The sequence below is a fragment of the Hyla sarda genome, chromosome 10 (genome assembly GCF_029499605.1).
Source record: "Hyla sarda isolate aHylSar1 chromosome 10, aHylSar1.hap1, whole genome shotgun sequence".
Taxonomy (NCBI): Eukaryota; Metazoa; Chordata; class Amphibia; order Anura; family Hylidae; genus Hyla; species Hyla sarda.
The window spans coordinates 63,036,265-63,061,066 of record NC_079198.1 but is presented as its reverse complement, the minus strand read 5'-3'; the positions used below and the strand labels follow the sequence as shown (position 1 = coordinate 63,061,066).

Sequence of the window (24,802 nt, the reverse complement as noted above, 5' to 3'; positions counted from 1 at the left end):
ATTTGCCTGTTCAGTGTGAATGTTTTTCTGTTTATGCATTTATCATGCATTGATCACATGGATGATTACAATTACTGTACTGTTATGAGAGATCACCACATGACAAGGAATGGTTTGTATCTCCTTGGGATTCTTGTGAATAGGTTATATTTGAAATATATTACTTTTAAGTATAGAGCTTCTAAACATCTATGCAAAACTGTGCCAGAAGCTTAGATATATAAGATATAAAATTAAGAGCTATCTCCTATGCATAGAATAGAGGATAGCAAGCTGATTGATGGTGGTCCTTCCTTCCTGAAAAATGTCAACTGTCTCCTGAATAAATGAAGGGCCAGAAGTCAATGCTCCTTACATTCTCTATGGGGCTTCCACACATTGCCAAGTACAGTGCTCAGCAATTTTCAGAAGCACCATAGAGAAGGAATGGAACAGTGGCTGTACATGCACATTGCCTCTCCATGAGTCCTATCAGACAGGAGAGAGCTCAGAGGAGTGCTATCAGACAGGAAAGAGCACAGAGGAGTGCTATCAGACAGGAGAGAGCACAGAGGAGTCCTATCAGACAGGAGAGAGCACAGAGGAGTACTATCAGATAGGAGAGAGCACATAGGAGTGCTATCAGACAGAATAGAGCACAGAGGAGTACTATCAGACAGGAGAGAGCACAGAGGAGTACTATCATACAGGACAGAGCACAGAGGAGTACTATCAGACAGTATAGAGCACAGAGGAGTACTATCAGACAGGAGAGAGCACAGAGGAGTCCTATCAGACAGGAGAGAGCACAGAGGAGTACTATCAGATAGGAGAGAGCACATAGGAGTGCTATCAGACGGAATAGAGCACAGAGGAGTACTATCAGACAGGAGAGAGCGCAAAGGAGTGCTATCAGACAGGAAAGAGCACAGAGGAGTGCTATCAGACAGGAGAGAGCACAGAGGAGTCCTATCAGACAGGAGAGAGCACAGAGGAGTACTATCAGATAGGAGAGAGCACATAGGAGTGCTATCAGACAGAATAGAGCACAGAGGAGTACTATCAGACAGGAGAGAGCGCATAGGAGTGCTATCAGACAGAATAGAGCACAGAGGAGTACTATCAGACAGGAGAGAGCGCAGAGGAGTGCTATCAGACAGGAGAGAGCACAGAGGAGTGCTATCAGACAGGAAAGAGCACAGAGGAGTGCTATCAGACAGGAGAGAGCACAGAGGAGTCCTATCAGACAGGAGAGAGCACAGAGGAGTGCTATCAGACAGGAAAGAGCACAGAGGAGTGCTATCAGACAGGAGAGAGCACAGAGGAGTCCTATCAGACAGGAGAGAGCACAGAGGAGTACTATCAGATAGGAGAGAGCACATAGGAGTGCTATCAGACAGAATAGAGCACAGAGGAGTACTATCAGACAGGAGAGAGCGCAGAGGAGTGCTATCAGACAGGAGAGAGCACAGAGGAGTGCTATCAGACAGGAAAGAGCACAGAGGAGTGCTATCAGACAGGAGAGAGCACAGAGGAGTACTATCAGACAGGAAAGAGCACAGAGGAGTGCTATCAGACAGGAGAGAGCACAGAGGAGTTGTAATGTCCATTTATTTGTTTTTGTATTTTTTGTTTAGGTGTGTATTCACACACTAGTTTGTTCAGAGCAGTTTGCTATTCTACCTGGATAGGGAATAGTCAATGCTCTGAACGAATGAGAACTTGGGTGGAGTTATTTAACCAGAGTTCTCCTACTATGATGTCTGTTAGTTTAATGCCACTATGTCTGTTTGTGCAATATTTTGACTATGTCTGCTTGAGCATTTACCTTGTATCTTTCTGGGTTTTTAGCCATGGTTATATAGCATGCTCCTTGTATTTTAGTCTGTGTTACATTAGGCAGTTTTAGGATTATGTTTGTTCGTTTTGCTCTGTCTGTGTTCACACTGTGTCTGAGTCTTGCTTGTACCCTGTTCTCTGTATGTTATATTCCTGTTTGGTATTCTAGAGTCCATTCAGACTCATTCGGTTCTAGTCTAGTGTTTCATGTATTATATGTCCGTTTCCTACTGGGTCAGCATTTTGTCCACAAAGTGGAGTGTGTCCGCTGATCAGAAGCCTATTTGGCTTTATTATTAATGGCTACTTCTTTTGTGGAGTGGGGTGTCCAGTTTGTTTGTTCTGTGTCCCAGTGTGAACAGTGTCTTTATGTTTCCTTATCAGTTTGCCTGTTTATATTCTGCCCTGTTAGTATTTGTATCTGTTTGATATATCTGGTTGTCTAGTAGTTTTCCATTTTTGGCCTGTGACCGGCTATGTATATTAATTGTTTTTACGCCACTGCACTTTAGCGCAGGAAGGGACCTGCACCCAGTTGTGGATCCATTGTTTAGAATGGATGGGCAAGTAGGCAGGGAGAGAAGTTTTAGGGTCCGTTTAGGGCTCACTCTCCCTGTCCCCCCAGTCTGTAATGACAGGAGAACTATCAGACAGGAGAGAGCACAGAGGAATACTAGCTCCCCCCTCTAACTTACTAGACTTTGTCCATGTCTGTGCTTCAGCTTGGACAAAGTCATGATTTTATAAGCCATGATTTCTATAAAAAGGAAATAAAATTTTCTCATGAATTATATTGGAAAGGTTAATGTTTTGCCAAGATGTACAACATATAAAAAGTTGTTGTATCTGACAGTGCCCATTTAAATATTTGAAAATATTAAGTTGACTTCATCTAAAAAGTCACACCGTAACTTCTTAGCATTTTCCTACTTATGGATCTTTAAATGGTTCTGTCAATCACTAAAGTAAGGTAGATGCTTAGTTCCAACAGAGTCACCACTGCTCATATACTGCTGGTTTAGTATTGACAAGCCTTCTCAGCCAGAGAGATAGTAATTCCTTCATTGTGGCTGAAATCAATAGATGAACATTTCTCTGTCAATCTCGTTCCTCTCCTTAGAGCTTACTTTTTGCAACTGTATTATTTCTGCTGCAAAAACACACACTCTCTCTCACACACACACACACACAAATATATATATATATATATATATATATATATATATATATATATATATATATATATATTAGGCAGAAACATTGACAAGGACCAGATGTGATAGACGACTCGGTCAGAGCATATAAACAGCAGGTCTTGTGGGCTATTCCTGGTATGCAGCACCTACCAGATGTTGTTAGGTGATAGGTGAACTGGCAACAGGGTGAGTTGTACCCATGCCTCAATTTTCATGAGACTAGAATTTAATCTGTCTGATCCTACAGAAGAACTACTGTCACACAAATTGCTGAAAAATGTTATGCTGGCTAACATAGGAAGGTGTCAGGTCAAACAGTGAATCACAGCTTTCTGAACATGGGGATGCATTGCCACACACCAGAATGTTCAAACTGACCCCTGTCCATTGCTAAAAGTGCCTAAAATATCCCAATTAAGCCTGAAAACATATTGCATTAGCAGATAAATAGGGGCGGTAGACCAAGGCGAAACCCATATAAATATTCATCTCTTTAAACACTGCAAAGTGATGATGAGGCATAAGACATTTTCATGTGTATTAGAGGGAAACTCAAGAATCAGCAGGAATTATTAATCAGTCGAGTGTTAGTAATTAAAATATACTAACATTAGTGGGCACATGTATGGATACAATATGAATCTACTGTACGGTGCTATTGGTAACAGTGCCATGTGTTTAGATATAACCGGTAACAGCTACATGGAGTTCTCCCTACCCCATGCTTCTCTTGAGTTCTTTAGTTTCTTTCAATAATACAAGAAATATTTAATGTGGTTCCTATGAAAATGGCACAAGGGCCAAAATACAAGTGTCGAAGAGTGTGCACTCTTCAACACTTGTATTGCCTGGAAGGTTACCATGCCCCCTATAAAAAGGAGCAATGCTATTAAGGATGCATCCTATACCCCTCTTCTTTATCCATATCTTCCATCCTCTGGATAAACTTCGCTCGGTGCCAGATGACTAACGATGTGTGGCCATGATGTCATAAACAAACACCGGGTGCTGCAGGGAGATTGCAGGGGTCCCAGCGGCAGGACTTCCACGATCAGACATCTTATCCCCCTATCCTTTGGATGTCGTTCTGTGATAGACCTGAAACATTACCCATTCACATGAGTGAATAAAGACACATTTTTCACTTTTGTAACCCTTTAAAGTGCTATGATATTTTTCCTTTTAGTACGTGTACATCTTTTGAACCTGTCCAATTTTTATTCATTCCACTCTCCAAATAGATTCTTATTCAGCGTCCTGTAATATTAATTTTTTCTCTCAGTAAATTAAAAAAAAAAAATCTATGAAATGGCTGATCCTTTTGGGGTGTGAAAGTGTTTTTTTTTTTCAATAAAAAAAAACATCTCTTGTGTTTTTTTTTACATACACTTTTAGGCTTAGTAAAAGAGTCTTCTGATAGACAGTGTCCATTACTAAGCTGGGGATTACTGTAAGCCCCTCATAATGCCCATTAACTGTTTCCTTCTTGTGCCATATCTTGTTTTTTGAGAAGCAAGTCATAGTTGATGGCACTATTTTGGGATACATACAACTTTTTGATCACGTTGAACGGCCACACCAATTTTTACCTGGCAAGAAGCCTTAGAAACAAGACCATTGTCACGATTCGGCTTCCAGGTAGTGGATCCTCTGTGCCAGAGAGGGATTGGCGTGGACCGTGCTAGTGGACCGGTTCTAAGCCACTACTGGTTTTCACCAGAGCCCGCCGCAAAGCGGGATGGTCTTGCTGCGGCGGTAGTGACCAGGTCGTATCCACTAGCAACGGCTCACCTCTCTGGCTGCTGAAGATAGGCGCGGTACAAGGGAGTAGGCAGAAGCAAGGTCAGACGTAGCAGAAGGTCGGGGGCAGGCGGCAAGGTTCGTAGTCAGGATGGGTAGCAGAAGTTCAGGTACACAGGCTTTGGACACACTAAACGCTTTCACTGGCACAAGGCAACAAGATCCGGCAAGGGAGTGCAAGGGAGGAGACTAGATAAAGGCAGGGAGCAGGTGGGAGCCAATTAAGCTAATTGGGCCAGGCACCAATCATTGGTGCACTGGCCCTTTAAGTCTCAGAGAGCTGGCGCGCGCGCGCCCTAGAGAGCGGAGCCGCGCGCGCCAGCACATGACAGCAGGGGACCGGGACGGGTAAGTGACCTGGGATGCGATTCGCGAGCGGGCGCGTCCCGCTGTGCGAATCGCATCCCCAACGGCCAAAACAGTGCAGCGCTCCCGGTCAGCGGGACTGACCGGGGCGCTGCAGGGAGAAAGACGCCGTGAGCGCTCCGGGGAGGAGCGGGGACCCGGAGCGCTAGGCGTAACAGTACCCCCCCCCTTAGGTCTCCCCTTCTCTTTGTCCGGTAACTGCCTCCCCTGGGATGAGGACACCGGGAAAGAATGGAGGGTTTCCTCAACGGCAGGCAGTACAGCAGGAGTGGGAATGGGGAGGGAGGGCAGAGGGCGAGGCCTGGCACGGGGCAGTGTGACACCAGGACGGGGGCCATGGGGAGGCACAGAGGCTTGCCTGATGGGACTGGGAGGGGGGGAGAGGCACTTCCTGTGGCAGGCAGAGTCCCAGTTCCTGATCTCCCCGGTGGTCCAATCAATGGTGGGGGAATGAAGCCGGAGCCAAGGCAGACCGAGGAGGACCTCAGAGGTACAGTTGGGGAGAATGAAGAACTCAATCCTTTCGTGGTGGGGTCCGATAGACATCAGGAGGGGTTCTGTGCGGTAACGCACGGTGCAGTCCAATCTGGCTCCGTTGACCGCGGAAATGTAGAGCGGTTTGACGAGACGGGTCACCGGGATGCTGAATCTATTAACAAAGGACTCCAACATAAAATTCCCGGAGGCACCAGAGTCCAAGCAGGCCACGGCTGAGATGGAGGAGTTGGCTGTAGGGGAAATCCGCACGGGCACCGTGAGACGTGGAGAAGAAGACTTAGAAGCAAAAGATGCCACACCCACGTGAGCTGGGTGCGTGCGTGCGTTTCCCAGGCGTGGAGGACGGATAGGGCAATCCACCAAGAAATGCTCAGTACTGGCACAGTACAGACAGAGATTTTCTTCTCTACGGCGATTCCTCTCTTCCTGGGTCAGGCGAGACCGATCCACTTGCATGGCCTCCTCGGCGGGAGGCCCAGGCGAAGACTGCAAAGGATGCTGTGGGAGAGGTGCCCAGAGATCTAAGTCTTTTTCCTGGCGGAGCTCTTGGTGTCGCTCAGAAAAACGCATGTCAATGCGGGTAGCCAAATGGATGAGTTCTTGGAGGTTGGCAGGAATCTCTCGTGCGGCCAGCACATCCTTGATGCGACTGGATAGGCCTTTTTTAAAGGTCGCGCAGAGAGCCTCATTATTCCAGGATAGTTCAGAAGCAAAAGTACGGAATTGTATGGCGTACTCGCCAACGGAAGAATTACCCTGGACCAGGTTCAGCAAGGCAGTCTCAGCAGAAGAGGCTCGGGCAGGTTCCTCAAAGACACTTCGGACTTCAGCAAAGAAGGACTGGACTGTGGCTGTGGCAGGATCATTGCGGTCCCAGAGCGGTGTGGCCCAAGACAAGGCCTTTCCTGAAAGAAGACTTACTACGAACGCCACCTTAGACCGTTCTGTAGGAAACAAGTCTGACAACATCTCCATATGCAGGGAACACTGAGACAAAAATCCACGGCAGAGTCTGGAGTCCCCATCAAATTTGTCCGGCAGGGACAAGCGGAGGTTAGGAGCGGCCACTCGCTGCGGAGGAGGTGCAGGAGCTGGCGGAGGAGATGGTTGCTGCTGTAGCAGAGGCAGAATTTGCTGTAACATGGCGGTCAACTGCGACAGCTGCTGTCCTTGTTGGGCAATCTGCTGCGATTGCTGAGCGACCACCGTGGGAAGATCAGCGAGACTTGGCAGCGGCACCTCAGCGGGATCCATGGCCGGATCTACTGTCACGATTCGGCTTCCAGGTAGTGGATCCTCTGTGCCAGAGAGGGATTGGCGTGGACCGTGCTATTGGACCGGTTCTAAGCCACTACTGGTTTTCACCAGAGCCCGCCGCAAAGCGGGATGGTCTTGCTGCGGCGGTAGTGACCAGGTCGTATCCACTAGCAACGGCTCACCTCTCTGGCTGCTGAAGATAGGCGCGGTACAAGGGAGTAGGCAGAAGCAAGGTCAGACGTAGCAGAAGGTCGGGGGCAGGCGGCAAGGTTCGTAGTCAGGATGGGTAGCAGAAGTTCAGGTACACAGGCTTTGGACACACTAAACGCTTTCACTGGCACAAGGCAACAAGATCCGGCAAGGGAGTGCAAGGGAGGAGACTAGATAAAGGCAGGGAGCAGGTGGGAGCCAATTAAGCTAATTGGGCCAGGCACCAATCATTGGTGCACTGGCCCTTTAAGTCTCAGAGAGCTGGCGCGCGCGCGCCCTAGAGAGCGGAGCCGCGCGCGCCAGCACATGACAGCAGGGGACCGGGACGGGTAAGTGACCTGGGATGCGATTCGCGAGCGGGCGCGTCCCGCTGTGCGAATCGCATCCCCAACGGCCAAAACAGTGCAGCGCTCCCGGTCAGCGGGACTGACCGGGGCGCTGCAGGGAGAAAGACGCCGTGAGCGCTCCGGGGAGGAGCGGGGACCCGGAGCGCTAGGCGTAACAACCATCCACACTATCTACCTGTATATTCAGGTAAGTGCAGGTGATCCTGCTGCCCGTTTCCTATTAAAATGTTTTATGTCCAGATTAAGGGTCAACTTTGATGTAGTCATAAATCAGCTTTTAGGTTCCTTTTGTAGAGGAATTAGGGTCAGACAACAAGTCCATAGCTTCTTTGATGGACTTTGCTGATAACAAAACATTATTGGGAAGGCATTTTTTTGCTATAATAAATACAAAGTATGGATTATTTTTAATTTAAATATGTTCATTAACATGATTCAGTGTCTTGCCTCAAATGCTTTTTGCTTCTTTCGCGTAATTTAGTCTGGGGCTAGAACAGGGATATTAGACAGGCAGGCAGCTTAGTTTTCATATCAGTTTAGTTTAGTCTATGTTCAAAATTACACTTTATCCATGGAATACATTTGCATATTGGCAAGATTACATACACAGCAGCATACCTGATTTGGCTCTATTGAGTTTAAAAGACCAAACATAGCCCAATCGTGACAACATTTGGTCCATTTATAAGCAAATACTGTTTTTCTGAGGGGCCCGTTTACATTTTGAATCACTGAAAAATAACAGGATCTGCTGTATATGAAATGAATTGAATAGTAAAACCAGGTAAACATGGATTAAAGGACTTGCAGCAAATCAGAGCAATTTACTTTTTTTTTGCAAAAAAAAAAAAGTTTCCATCCCAATGTTAAATTGTTGGAACTGAGAAATGAATTTAGCGCAATGCAATCTACATAGCCTATTTTACATTTACTATATTTGTTTATATTTATTTGTACAAAATGCACACATATATTAAATTTGTGTTGAATAATATTCATTTACATGAGTTTATAGCAGAATCTCAAGTAAAGCACAATTTGTTTTTAGTTCAAGCATATAAAATGATGTGAGCACATTTAAACTGTGATCTATGGCTAAAACCATCAATTATTTAACCCATCCATTAGCAAGCAATGAATACTATGAAGGTCAGAATAAAAATGCATCTTTTAAAACATTCATAATGCAGATTTGCCATGTGAGTCACTCTATTCCTAATAAAATGGCTACACAACATTTTATAAAGCTGAAGTCATCAAATAGAAGAAGTCATTCACATAATTCGCTTTAAGTTTTACACCTATACAAAAACGTGTGCACTGCTGAGTTAGACTCATTGCACATCTTTTTTTTTTTCAGTTATATAGTTATATACATGAAAGAGGTGCCAACCGGATGTGGTGTTATGACTCTGTATTTTTGATGTCTGGGATTTTAACGACTATGAGAATTAGGTAGAAAGTGAAGACTCTACTGGTGACTGCATCGCAGGGAGTAGATACCACAGCATGAAATGTGCATACAGTCCATTGCAGTGGACTAGGTATTACAGCAGATTGCAGTGACAGTCCCCAAAATGTGACCCAAGTTTTAGTTACAACAGCAATAGGATGGCAGCTTTAACCCTTTAAGGACATGGCCCATTTTAACCTTTAAGACACAGCAATTTTTTGCAAATCTGACCACCTTCACTTTATGCATTAATAACTCTGGGATGCTTTTACTTATGAATTTGATTCAGAGAACGTTTTTTCGTGTTCAACTTTAATATAGTGCTAAATTTTTGTCGATACTTGCATCATTCCTTGATGAAAAAAAAAACTCCAGGATTTCATGAAAATTTAGAAAATTTAGCATTTTTCTAAATTTGAAACTCTTTGCTTGTAAGGAAAATGGACATGTCAAATAAATTATATATTAATTCACATGTACAATATGCCTTCTTTATGTTGGCATCATAAAGTTGACATGTTGTTACTTTTTGAAGACATTAGAGGGCTTCAAAGTTTAGCAGCAATTTTCAACATTTTCTCGAAAAATTCTAAATCTTAATTTTTTAGGGGCCAGTTCAGTTTGAAGTGGATTTGAGGGATTTCTGGATTTCTGTGAGAAATCCCCCATAAATTACCCCATTATAGAAACTGCACCCCTCAAAGTATTCAAAATGACATTCAGAAAGTTTGTTAACATTCAGAAAGGTGTTTCACAAGAATAGCAGCAAATTGGAAGAGAAAACTCAAAATCTAATTTTTTTGCAGTAACATGTTCTTGTAGACCCATTATTTATTTATTTTTTTCATTTTTACAAGGGGTATAAGGAGAAAAAAAATTGTAACCCAATTTGTCTCGAGTATGGAAATACCTCATATGTGGATGTAAAGTGCTCTGCGGGTGCACTGTAGGGCTCAGAAGGGAAGTAGCAACTTTGGGATTTTCGAGAGAGAATTTTGCTGAAATGGTTTTTGGGAACGTTTTGCATTTAAGAAGCCCCCCATGGTGACAGAACAGCAAAAAAATAAAAATAAAATAAAAATAACACATGACATGCATGGGATAAGCATAAGGCTATCCTCCATATAAGATAGGGCCGGGGACTATTGATAGGATTCAGATTATTGGGCAGACTAGATGGGCCAAATGGTTCTTATCTGCTGACACATTCTATGTTTCTGTGGTACAGGTATTATTTCAGAAAATATTACCTTAGAGGTCCTTGCCTTAAGCTTGAGCCCAAGTCCCTGAAATCATTTTTAAGGACACTTCACCTAGCTCTAACTTTGTCATTGGTGCCAATATGTACCATGACTGCTGGGTCTTTTCCAGCCCCACCCAGCAAACTGTCGACCTGGTCCTCGAACTTGAGCGTCCGGAAGAAAACACACTGTTCAGTGATCCTGGTCTTTATGACAGATCGGCCTGTCTGTCCCCCTAATAATTGAGTCACCCACTATCAGTATCTGTCTGGCCTGCCCTGCACTTCTCCTTCCCTCCTTACTGGAGCTGACACCCCCCCTGGCGGTCAGAGGCAGAGTTCTGCTGCAGTACTGCTAGCTCTGAAATGGCATCCCCCTCATCTGCCACCCGGGCAAACTTGTTGGGGTGTGCCAGTTCAGAACTAGCCTCCCTGACACTTTTCCATCTACCTCGTTTTCTAACTGTAACCCAGCTAGCTGCCTGACTGTCCTGTACCTCCTTCCCACTATCCTCCCCACCTCTCCCCCAGAGAGTGCTTGCTCAGTGAGAAGCAGGCTCCTCTCCAAGTTGTCAATGTGCCTCAGTGTTGCCAGTTGCTCCTCTAGATCTGGGATTTGGACTTTCAAATGAACAACTCGCACACATCTCGCACAACAATATGCACCCTCAAACTGCTGTTCAAGGATTGCATACATCATGCAAGATGTACACTGGACTGCATTTTCCAACATGGAGGCCATCTTGGTTTTGGGGATTGTAAAAATAAACAGTAAAAAACTGAAGCAAATATTTCAATTAAACTCCCTGAATTTAAAGTCCCTTAATTTTAAGTCCCCCTCACTTTTATACTTACACCCACTTGTATACTTCACAATATCGCAATCGCTTATTGTACTTGCTTTTATAGTCACCAGATACCACCTCTCTCTTGCACTGGCTGAAAGTGAATGCAAAGGGCTAGCTGACTGCAACAGTTGCAATTTATCAGCTGTAAATAACTTCTCTACCCACTCTCCACCTGTATTCCTCCAAGCAGAAAAAGAGAGAGGAAAAAACAACAACACAGAAATGCACTCAACAATGCTCACAATACTTCTTACATTATTCCCTTAAGTCTCCCTCACTTTTATACTTACACCCTCTTGTATGCTTCACTCACTTGTACACTTCATACAATCACAATCGCTAGCTCAACCTGTATGGGCGCCTATGGTATATAAAAAGCCAGACCAATATTTCTAACCAGCAACACAATAGAGCAAAGTATACAACTACATATTAAATGTAGTATCCTGACAAACTTTCAGTAGGATACAGACTGCTTTCTAATAGGCTGTAATGTATATCATTGTCTATAGCTTACTAACAGATATAGCAAAATAGGACCTAGAATTGTCTTGACAGTCCTATATAATTTTCAAGCTATTCCAACAACTTTTTTAATTTCGTGTGGCTTAGAGCTTTACAGACATTGTCACCATCTACATCAATCCGCAGGTAATTCCCTTTGTCAATAACGTTAGAGCCTATTCCATAGGAAATCAATTAGTCTATCAGTATGTCTTTTGGAGTGTGGTTTACTATTGATTCCCTGTGATCATTCAATCCGAAGTAGAATATCGCTTACAGTATATGTTTGAGTGAGTTTTTAGAATGAGAATAAAAAGTCATTTGAAATATTTCCCTCCTGATTCTTACTGTTAAGGAAAAATTATTTGATTTTATACATTTATCCACTGACAAAGAAATGGTATACTTTTAATGGTCGGTTTATTTGAACAGTGAGAGACAAAATAACAACCAGAAAATATCCAGAAAACCACATTTCAAATAAGTTATGAACTGATTTGCATTTTACCCAGGCATACATCTGAATGATTCAGAGGTTCATTAGCAATTTCAGTCGGGCCTCTACACATGCTTTCTTGAGCAGGGGGACCTTGCGGGTACTGCACGATGTAAGTTCTTCATGGTGTTGTGTGTTACCAATAGTTTTCTTGGTTACTATGGTCCCAACTGCCTTGAGATCATTGACAAGATCCTCCTGTGTAGTTTTGGGCTAATTCTTCATCATTCATTGAAGATCCACAAAGTGAAGTCTTTCACGGAGCCCCTGACCAAGGGAGATTGTCATAATCGCATCACCTGATGTGAGAAGTAAACTTCTCACCAAGCTGCTGGGCAATGGTCTTGTAGCCCGTTCCACCCTTGTGTAGGTCTACAATCTTGTCCCTGACATCCTTGGACAGCTCTTTAGTCTTGGCCATGGTGAAAAGTTTAGAATCTGATTAATTGATTACTTCTGTGGACAGTTGTCTTTAATACAGGTTACAAGCTGAGATTAGGAGCACTCCCTTTAAGAGAGTGCTTCTAATCTCAGCTTGTTGCCTGTATGTAAGACACCTGGGAGCCAGAAATCTTGCTAATTGAAAGATGATCAAATACTTATTACAAATACAAATCAATTCATAGCTTATTTAAAATGTATTTTTATGGATTTTTTTTTTGTTAATATATTGTCTCTCATTGTTCAAATAAACATACCATTAAATTTACAAACTCATCATTTCTTTGTCAGTGGGCAAATGGGCAAAATCATCAGAGGATCAAATAATTGTTCCTTTCATAGTATGAACTGAACAGCGGAGGAGGGCTCCTGCTGCAGCCAGTTGCCTTACAGCTAGAGAGGTGTTAAATCTGAGATTGTAGAGAGCAGGAGGCGATTGACACACGTAAATACGAAATACTTGCATTTTTCTCAGTCTCAATAGCAATATAACATGCAAATTATAATTAAAGTAATTGTCCAGTGAAAAATAGCTTATTCCCTATACGCCCGTTGGGACCCCCCGTAAGAGAGAGAGAGAGAGCATGCTGTAGATAACACACACTCCATTCATTTATATGGGAGCATGGAGATGTCTGAGTGCTGTACTCAGGTATCTTTGATGCTGCCATAGAAGTCAGGGGCCCCCTACTAGAGACAGCAGTGGGTCCCAGGAGTCAGACACCCCTCAGACAGATACTTATCCCCTATCCTTTGGCTAAGGGATAAGTTATTTTTAACTGGACAACCTTTTTTTTTTTTTTTAAAGATGCCTTATTGGAGCATTTACTAAAACTGTTATGGCTTTTTTGCATTTTCTGCGTAAGAATCCCCTCATCTGACAATAAGTTTTTTTTTTTTTACCCTATTGCAATACATGTTTTCATCTTCTTAATTGTCAGATAATACTGTATACAGACTGCATTCAGTTAGCATTTCCTAATGTACCTTTTATCCCAAGAGATCCTAGAGCTGTGATAATAAACATGGCCATTGTAATAAGAATTTCTGAAGACTGCATTAAATTCTACAATTTCCTCAAACAAATTGAAGACAATCTGAAAACCTTTTACTTAAAACAATTTGGTCACATCTACAATTGAATGGAATTTGATTTCCGTAAGTAGGTCTGCAAGGATTAGAAATGTGAAAGTATATTAGAAAAGAAAGGAAATACAATAAGCTAAGTGCATATCCAAAGGACATATCTAAGTGAATGCAAGAAGGAAAAAGCCACCTGGACCACTTCAGAAGCTGTGAGGGACGCAGCCATTATGCGCAGATTGCATGGTAATCTGTGTGAGTTTCCAGCTGTTGTAAACTACGGGTCACATGAGAAATGATTTGTTCATCTATTTAATGATTACTTCTTACCTCCCCATCCTTCTTCTCCTCCAAAAAGAGCCATATTGATCTGCCCAGATCAAGGGTAGTGTACAAGGCGTGCCAATGTGACAGCTTTCTCCTCATTAGAAAAAAAGGTCACCTCTGCATAAATCACCATGGTGTTACCAAGTGTCCTTCATTGTATTTTTATCTGATGTGGACTGGCAGTGGAGGGCAGAAAGTATCCATCATATGATAGCATTACAATGTATTTGAAATACAGATACCACATAGCAACAAGATTTAAAAATATACAGTATGACCACTTGTTTGTTTATAGAATCTGTCAGGCTTAAAAAGGGGTGGTGAAGCATTGTGTGCACTACTTGCACCCCTCACATGGATTGAGTCCTCCAAATTTATCTCACAGTATATCAGAAATTATTTGAGTCCTGCAGGAAGTGGACCAAATGTAATCACAATGTGATGTGTTCAAACCAATGAAGTCTTCAATGGGCCCATTGGCCTATCTCTAATAAAAAGTGAATAGAGCCTAAACTCAAAGTCACCCTATCATTACCCCTGCTACACAGTTATCTACTACAGCAACATCCAGCTCCTGTTGCTATCTCCATTATGTTAGTGTGGGACCTATAGCCCTTGTGCAGTTGCACTGGCTGCACAGGTGGTACGACCACCCAAGCTTTACATTAGCCACATACCTGAGGTACAGCCACAATGTAGATGAAACCTCACAAGCCAGTCAGCTTATTTTTCAAAATAATTCTGCTGTTTTGGCAGTGCTGTGGCCGCTATGTGAGTTAAAAGTGAGTTACAAACAATGAGTAATGATGCTGTTGACTGAGGTTTTATTTAGAAGAGTCTTTTTCCATCCTATGTAGAACAATTCAATAATGACCAGGCAGTGTCTGATATAATTGTACAAATGTCTTTAATGTGCCTGTCCGATAGTCTTCAGTAAGAGGTCTAGGAAACAATGCGCACGCTAAAAGGGTGTAAGCGCACACATTAATTCATGTCATACACAAGTGTAAGTGCTGCATACAGAAGATTTCCTCTAATTAATTTTCTAGACACATACACTTGATGCAGCTGGAACATTTTGGTGATTCTGTCTGTGTGACCTTGAATCTGTTGTTCACTCAGGGTAAGAATCGCAAAAAGCTCTCAATGAGAGAGTCATTTTGCAGAATGTCCGGCTTTTGTATACTGACATAACAATTTCAATTACTGTTGTATGATTCTATAAAGCCAGTGATTCTCGTCCATTGCTTCTCTCGGAAGGACTGACACTCGTAGCACCCTCTTAAAAGGCTTTAATTAAAGGCCAATTTGTGTCTAATAGTTAACTATAGCTGAAGTCTAGAAGAAAAGACACAGGAAATAAGCAGACAGCATTGCTGGTCATTTATTTACTTGGAGTACTCTCACACAGGATATGTCAGCTGCAGAATTTCTGCAAAAAGTCCATACCAAATCTGATTTGTTGCAGATTTGCCACTGCAGATATATGTAAAATTAGAAAAAAAATATTCATGCATTAAAAAATCTGCAAGTGCAAATTTAGTAAGTATTTAACTTCCCTATTGAAGTCCATGGGAAAAATCCACAAATTAAATTACAGCAGGTGTACATAAATTGGCATGCGGCAGACTTTAATTTGCACCAAATGGCTAATATCCATGCAGATTATTTGGCTAATATCCATGCAGAGAAGTCCCATTCACAATATTGGTGCTGTAATTGCAAAACTACACAAGACCCATCCACTGTTAAATCATTTATACCACTTTTGGCTGTGAGAAAGGAATTAACCAATACATTACACATACTTCCATACACTTATATTAGGAACATTAGTGTTATATCTCCCACTTTCAAAAGTTAGGCCTAAAACCCAGTATTGCTTGGAGCTGAACAGCTTCTGTGGAAGATTTGTTGTATCCTGGTGATTTATCCTAATCCCCTTTTGAGAAGGCAACAAAGAAAAGATAAGAGGGTCGATTTAACAGATATACTGTAGGGAGAGGTTGGATACATGACCCATAGCTGCCCTAAAACCCTTCAGGGATTCAGGCTGGGCATATAAACTATGTGGCTGCCCTAGATAAACTTTTTTAGAGGACCTGCACCCTATAGTAGGAATTGCAGCTCAGGACTTTGTAAAGACTTTGGCCCAGATTTATCAAACTATGTGAGAGAAAAAATAGAGTGATTTTCCCACAGCAACCAATCACAGCTCAGCTAACAAGCTCTGGTAAAGTGAAAGCAGAGCTGTGAGAAAATCACTAAATTTTTTTCTCTCACACAGTTTGATAAATCTGGGCATTTGTTGTCAAATCATTTGACCCTAAATAGTTATATAGGTCGCCTCTGGGAGGAGAACATAGGATTAGTGCTACAGTGTAGGCTAAAGAAAAATCAAGAAGTTCCTCGAACCACAATATTCCATCTCACATCTAGAAACCTAACCCCAGCCATACCCGTCAATTGTTATTTAAAGAGACTGCATCTTCAAGAGACTGTGCAGCTGCCCTTTTGTTCCTCCAATCTAAAAAACCCATTAGGGCAGGCTACCCTGTGTAAACTCTCCTGCTAGTGTGACCACAGGTCCTTGCAGTGTTCTCCCATTTCAGCATGTCATCCTTATGTTTTATTGTAATCCTGTCCTCTAATGACAGTGAGGTGTTTGCTGTGCTGAAATTATGAGCCTAATTTGAGAGTTTTGTATGAACAAAAGGTGAGAGACTATCCGATGGGTGCCTTCCTGAATAACTGTGGAATATTATTATCAGACAGGACCCATCTGATAATAATACTCCACAGTTATTCAGGAAGGCGCCATCGGATAGTCTCTCACCTTTTGTTCATACAATACTTTAAACACCGGACTGAGAAGTTACGGGAATCGGACACCGAGGCTGCCACCTGTCATCGACTTTAGCGAGTCTACATGCCATCTCAGGTGTTGTACTCTTAGTACAACACCACACGGTAAGGTGCAATTTATCCATACACCTTTCTTGTTCATCCCGCAGTATTACACCAGGAGCGCACCTCTTTTCTTTTTATAATTGTTCTAATTTGAGAGTTTAGCAGTGTGGGGGCTGCTGCAATATTTTCATTTTTGAATATAGATAGCAATATGTAAATAAAAAAAATAAGAAATACAATGATACAATGCAATTACACATTTTTCATTGAAGTCAGCCCTTTTATTTCTACTCTTACCCAGATGTACAATCCATTTATTTCACAAGCTATTCTCGTCATCCAACTCATAATCAAAAATCAAACTTTTTCTCTTTTTAACAACAAAGAAAGTGCAGGCAAGTATTTTTGTTCAATGAATTACAATGCCAACATGGTACCATGAAATTAAATGTTGAACTGCTGTGTGTTCTATATTCCATGCAATGGAAAACAATGGGACTAGAGTAGTGCAAGATGCTTATCTAAATGTGTAGAGCTTAAACAGCCTGTGATCTGAAGATATGCATAAAGATGAAAAGAGTAGCAATGCCTTTCTTCTGCAACCTCTTTTCTACAGAGACACCTCCGATCAACCACAGCTGTATGAAATAAATAAATAAAGGCAGTGAACGGGCCTGATTGAGACAGTAAGCTGCGCCCTACTGATTACAGCGCCAAGAATAGAAGCACTTTCACTGATTGCTTGTTACGTAAATTATAACCCACCAAATTATTAAAACATATATACCATAATGTGGGTACGCATAGCTATAGGGAGAGAGAGCGAGTAAGAGCATATTTAGTCCTGCATAATGCCATCGTAGGGTATTTAGGGTCATTATTCAGTTCACAACTTTTTAACATTCACATACAAATATAATTTACATTAAAAAAGCTGTCTGACTTTATTGATCACACACTAGCTGTGAGTTACTATCTATATCTATATAGTCTAGAGCTGTAGTTTATAGTTCTGCTAGTTGTTATTGGAAACAGTCTGCAATCTTATCAGCTTACCTCAGCTGTATAACGCAAACTACACAATTCCTAGACATTAAATCACCAGAAGACTATAATTTATCAATTTGCTGTTTTTATTGTTTTATTTATGTACTGTATTGACCTATTTCACTCTTACCACTTTGTGATATCATGTTTGTTACCTGTAATTTTTACCATTTTTCCTTGATATAAACAAGCTATAGCTCGTATCTGGTTTTAGTCTTTTATCTAATCTCTGACCACCCATAAAGTACTGGACAGTTGTCTCTTATGTAAATACGGTATCAGTGTTAATACCACTTTATAAATACAGTGCTGCATCCTGAATGTAATGTCCTTTTCCATCTCCTTTTAGTTTGTCAACATCCCCAGCAGCAGGTTAGTGCTAAGTGTAACCCCCTTCTTAACTGTGCTGTTGTTTTTCTGCTCACATAGTACCTAGCAAAGCCAGTGCATCAGTCAATAACCCCTTCTCCATCCACATGTAATAATAGTGTAAAAAGGGGAGGCAGTCCTGCTGTGTTAGGTCAGAGTAAAATATATAAGGTCAAAAATTAGAAGAAAGAGAGAGAGAAAAAAGAAAACGTGTCTAAAATAGCATAAAAAGATAACATTTATTTGGAAAAATGATGTGAGGTCTGCGGCAGGGCCCTTGTCGCAGACTGGTCACTAGATAAAATGGTTACAATGGTATAAAATGCTAAAAATATAAAATATACACAGTGGTATTGCACTTCACTAATTGGACAATGAGACAATGAAAGTGGGGCAATGGGACAGTGCAAACAGTATCTGTTTAGTTATACTGTAAAGTCATATTATAAGAGCCAGGATTAATCCAGATGAAAGTACATAGCAAAAAAGTTGATAATCCAATAAGGCAAATTTCCGGTAGCTCTGGAGCCTCCCAGATTGGGGCCCACTATAAACGTTTTTAGGTGCAGAGATACAGGCAATGCCCCCTCTACCCCGACGGCACGGGGACTGAATGCAAGAGGGCAATCGTTATACAGTTCAGGCACTTAGTGCCTCTTACCGGCTACAGTGTGCACAGTCAGGTGAGTGTAGCTGTACTTGCGATCCGGATACACGTCCCTCTGTCCCGGCGGAAATGTAGGAGGGGTGATATGATCCGGTGCTGGGGTTCGGAGATGATGGCTGGGAAGCAGCGTGTGGCAGCGCTGTGAAGCCTAGCGGTCGTAGCAGCGTATGGCAACGCTGGAGGTATCCTCTCTACCCCAACGGCACGGGGAGCAGGTGAGAGAGTAGGTGAGGATCGGCAATGCGGTAACGATTGTCTCAGATGATGTGCAGGGTTGCCTTAACACCAGACGCGTTTTGGGGAAATGCGTCCCCTTTTTCAATGGTGGAGGTTCAGGAAGACTGTATGGGTCATGGCTGAAAATTTCAGTCTTGAAGGTTCAGTCTTCACAGCGCTGCCACACGCTGCTTCCCAGCCATCATCTCCGACCCCCAGCACTGGATCATATTACCCCTCCTACATTTCTCCCGTGCCGCCAGGACAGAGGGACGTGTATACGGATCGCAAGTACAGCTGCACTCACCCACTGTGCACACTGTAGCCGGTAAGAGGCCCTAAGTGCCTGAACTGTATAGCGATTGCCCTCTTGCATTCAGTCCCCGTGCCATCGGGGTAGAGGGGGCATCGCCTGTATCTCTGCACCTAAAAACGTTTATAGTGGGCCCCAATCAGGGAGGCTCCAGAGCTACCGAAAATTTGCCTTATTGGATTGTCAACTTTTTTGCTATGTACTTTCATCTGGATTAATCCTGGCTCTTATAATATGACTTTACAGTATAACTAAACAGATACTGTTTGCACTGTCCCATTGCCCCACTTTCATTGTCTCATTGTCCAATTAGTGAAGTGCAATACCACTGTGTATATTTTATATTTTTAGCATTTTATACCATTGTAACCATTTTATCTAGTTACCAGTCTGCGACAAGGGCCTTGCCGCAGACCTCACATAATTTTTCCAAATAAATGTTATCATTTTATGCTATTTTAGACACGTTTTCTTTTTTCTCTCTCTCTTTCTTCTAATTTTTGACCTTATATCTTTTACTCTGACCTAGCCTAGCAGGACTGCCTCCCCTTTTTACACTATTAGTACTCTTTCTTGGCACATGGGCATGTGCAACGCAGTATCCTCGGTATAGGTTTTCTCTTTTTACGTTGAGCTCCCACATTTTTAAAAATATCTTTTCACATATAGTAATATACTGTAAACCGTTCTCTAGCACAAAGCAGTCCATTCAGTTCAGGGAACTTTCTCCAGCGCTATGACATAAGGAGTGTAGTGGCTGCTGTGCTGTGATTGGTCAGACAACTAAGGAAATGGAAATCCTTGTACCCCACCCCCCCCGCCAATTAAATATATCTTCCCTTGCCCTTCCACCCTAGTTTTCAACATTATTTGTGCCCTAGAGATGCATAGATGAATGTAGTGCCAGAGGTTCCTGCTACTACCAGTGGATTAAGTGCATTAGCACACTTCAACCCAATGTTAAAGCTGTCCTGCATGCCAGGTGTAGGGGTCGTACGGATATTTTAGTTGAATGCGTAATGTAGCTTTTCTGGTACATACACCAAATGTAGTTTACAAATATGAAAACTGCCTTAGAAAAAGAGTATTTTCAGTATCTGGTTTCAATTATCAAAGAAAAATAAGTGTGTATGCTCCCTATTATATCTGATGAATAAAAAGAACTATAGTGATGCACTTGAACTGAGAATAACATTATTACTTGGTTAAAATGGGCAAATTATTCAATATGCATGGCAGATTCAATTTCAGATGATGAATACTGTGAAGATGAATTCCGCTGACATCACAAATAGATGCATTAGGAATTGTTATTAAGACTTAACTCTGGATAATTTAACAATAAAATATTTAGGATTTGCTGTGAATTAGGAAACAATTGCAAAAAAAGCTAAATTACATTTCTAGTAGAATCTGTATAATTGTTACATATTAATCTGGTAAGAATATTTAAACTTATTAAAATGATTTCATTTCCCATTGAAATTCATTACTATGGGCCAAGGCTTGTGCGGGTCTCTAGTACATCTCTGAATCTCCCTAAACTATATTAATGCTGGAAGCTTTTTAAACTAATGTTACAGTAGATATAACATTATCTACTGTAACTTTATTATATTTCTGTCCAAACACCTGTTATTTTCTATCTTTTAATTACATTTCACAAACAAAAATCTTAATTTTACAAAAATAAAAACGTATTTAATTTTCTTGAATAATTTTTATATGTATATAGTTACTCATCCTGGACCTAGCAAAGGTTAGAGGCAAACCTAATTGTTTGCTAGGCACAGATAAACAAAGAGATTTTACAAACTATGGTTCCCAAGCTGTTCTAAAACTACAACTCCCACCATTTCCTGAACTGACAAAGGTCCCAGTTCAATACAAAAACACATTGCACTGTACTATTTGTTTCAATATAAAAATAGTTACAGCATATCATGTTTGTTACTATATGGAAGGAGCATATGTCTTCCATGAGAAATTAATATCCAGCTATGACAGAATGAATACACAGCGCTGTACCATCAGAGCAAGTTATATCCACCCTGGGTCTTTCACAATATTGAATTTCTAGTTCTAGAGGAGGATGCAAGAAGTCGCCCTGAGAAGGTTCTGCAGTAGACCTAAATAACACTGCACATATAAAGCACTTACATAGTTACATAATGCAATAAAACAACTGGTGCCAGATAAACAGATTTGTAAATTGCTTATATTTAAAAATCTTGATCCTTCCAGTACTTATCAGCTGCTGTTTGCGCCAAAAGGAAGTTCTTTTCATTTTTTATTTCTTCATTGTCAGACCACAGTGCTCTCTGCTGATACCTCTGTCCATGTCAGGAACTGCCCAGAGCAGGAGAAAATCCCCATAGCAAACCTATTTTTTCAAACCTCCGGACAGTTCCTGACATGGACAGAGGTGTCAGCAGAGAGCACTGTGGTCAGACAGAAAATACATTTAAAAAAAAAGAACTTTCTCTGTAGTATACAGCAGCTGATAAGTACTGAAAGGATTACGATTTTTAAATAGAAGTAATTTACAAACCTGTTTAACTTTCTGGCACCAGTTGATTTGAAAAAAAAAAACTATGTTTTTCACTGGAGTACCCATTTAAGGCAGAAAAAAAGACCAGTCTATCAAGTTCAACCTATAATCTTATTTTGTCACTCCTGTGTTGATCCAGAAGAAGGCAAAAAAAAAAAAAAGAAACCCTTATGAGGCTGATGCTAATTGCACCATACTGGGAGGAAAAGTCCTTACCGACTCCAAATATGGCAAAAAGAATACATTTGTGGATCAACTATTTCCCATATAAATTAATTATCCACAACCTGTAATATTATTACTCTCCAGAAACACATCCAGGCCCCTTTTGAACTATTTTATTGAGTTTACCATGACCACTTCCTCTGGCAGAGAGTTCCATAGTATCACTGCTCTTACAGTAAAGAACCCCCCCATCTGTGCTGGTATAGAAACCTTCTTTCATCTAGACATAAAGGATGCTCGCTTGTTATAGATACAGTTCTGGGTATAAATAGGTCATTGGAGAGATCTCTGTAGTGCCCATTGATGTACCTATACATAGTTATTAGGTTGCCCCTGAGCCTTCTTTTTTCTAAATGAAATAACTTTAATTCTGATAATCTTTCTGTAGTCCTCCCATTCCCCTTATTACTCTGGTTGCCCATCTTTGAACCCTCTCCAGCTCCACTATATCTTGGTGCCCAATATTGTACACAGTACTCTATGTGTGGTCTGACTAGTGATTTGTACAGTGGTAGAATTATTTCCTGGTCGTGGGCATCTATGCTCCTTTTGATGCACCCTATGATTTCATTTGCCCTTGCAGCAGATGCCTGACACTGGTCCCTACAGGTAAATTTAGTGTTAACTAAAACCCCAAAGTCCTTTTCCATGTCAGTTGTTCCCAGTGCTTTACTATTTAAAGGAGTAGTGTAGTGAAAGATAACTTATCCCCTATACAAAGGATGGGGATAAGTTATAGATTGCGGGGGTCCGACCACTGGGACCCCTCGCAATCTCCTGAATGGGGCCCTGGCAGTCTGTTGGAAGGGGTGTGCCAACCCCTGCATGGAACAGTGGCCAACATACCCCATCCATGTATTCCTTAGAGATACATGGAGGGGGCGTGTCGGCCACGGCTTCCTGCAAGGTTCGAAACGGCCACTTCCGGCAGATTGCCGGGGCCCTATTCAGGAGATTGTAGGGGTCCCAGTGGTCGGTCCCCTCACGATCTATAACTTATCCCCTATCCTTTGGATAGGGGATAAGTTATTTTTCACTGCACTACTCCTTTCATTCATAATCTCAGCCTTGATTTTTCCTCTCCATGTGCATTACCTTACATTTATCAATGTTGAACCTCATCTGCCACTTCCCAGCCCAAACCTCCAACCTATCCAGATCCATCTGTAACAGTGTACTGTCCTCTATTATGTTAACCAGTTTACAGAACTTAGTATCATCTGTGAAGATTCATACTTTACTATACAACCCCTCTACAATATAATAGTATACTAATAGGACCCATAACTAACACCTGTGGTCCACAGTAGTAACAGTAACAGTCACCCAATAAAAGTATGCACCATTAATAACCACCCTCTGTTGCCTATCATCGAGCCAGATACTTAACAACTTACACACATTTTCCCACAGCCCAATCCTTCTCATTTACAATCCTTTTATGTGGCATTGTATAAAAATAAACGATATCCAGCAATTCACCCTGGTCCAGTCTTGATCTCACCTTCTCATAAAAGCTGATCAGATTAGTTTGACAGGACTGATCCCTCTTAAACCCATGCTTATATGGAGTCATACATTAATTTTCATTCAGATACTCCAAAATAGCATCTAAAAAAAAAAAAATTTATTTACATACAACGGAGGGTAAACTAACAGGTCTATAATTCACAGGGTCCCTTCTTGTCCCCTTTTTGAATATTGGCACCAAATTTGCTATGTGCCAGTCCTGGGGAACAGTTGCTGTCACTACAGAGTCCTGGAATATTAGATATAGAGATCTGTCTATTATATTACTTAACTCCCTTAGAACACGGGGGTGAATGCCATCTGGACATGGTGATTTGTCTATTTTGATTTTTTGAAGGAGGCACTGTACTTCTTCCTGGGTTAGACAGGTGGCATATACTGGGGAGTTAATTTACTCTGTGAACACAGTGGAGAAGAATGTATTTAATATGCTCTATTTTTACTTATCCCCATCTATAACTTCTCCCTTATCACTTTTTAAAGGGCCAATGCTTTCATTTTTAACCTTTTTACTATTTATATAGTCAAAGAACATTTTGGAGTTAGTTTAACTCTCTTTGGCAATGAGTCTTTCTGTCTCCACTTTTGCTGCTTTTATCTGATTTTTACATATTTAATTTTTTTCTCGATAGCCTTTTAGTGTTCATTCACTACCTTTCTGTTTTAGTAGCTTAAATGCTTTTTTTGTCATTTATTGCCCCTTTTACATTTTCATTAATCCACGTTAGTTTTCTCATGTTTCTGACTCTTTTATTCCTATACGGCATATACTATTTTAGTGAGAATTTCAGATATTTTTTAAAAGTCTCCCATTAAGTGTCTGTACTCTTGTTTTTGAGGATATTTTCCCAATTTACAGCATTAAGGGCTTCTCTGTGTTGATCAAACTTTGCCCTCCTAAAGTTCTTTGTTTTTGTGGCTCCTCTCAGAGTTCTCTTGTTGAAGGACAAGTTTTAATGTATAATGTATGAGTAAGGCCAGCACCTGGCCGAAACGCATCACATCCTGTTTCTACCTGTGATTCGTGTAGCTTCATGTGAATAAAGACGGCTTATCGATCTGTACCGAGCTGGAGTTCTCTCATTCTTTG

At 41.5% G+C, this 24,802-nt stretch overlaps 1 protein-coding gene across 5 annotated transcripts in view; it reads right to left on the bottom strand.

Annotated features, from left to right (window-relative positions):
• The window catches only part of GRIN2D (glutamate ionotropic receptor NMDA type subunit 2D), an 855,799-nt gene that overhangs the window by 566,173 nt on the left and 264,824 nt on the right, over window positions 1–24,802 (bottom strand). The gene's annotated exons all lie outside the window — the stretch shown is intronic.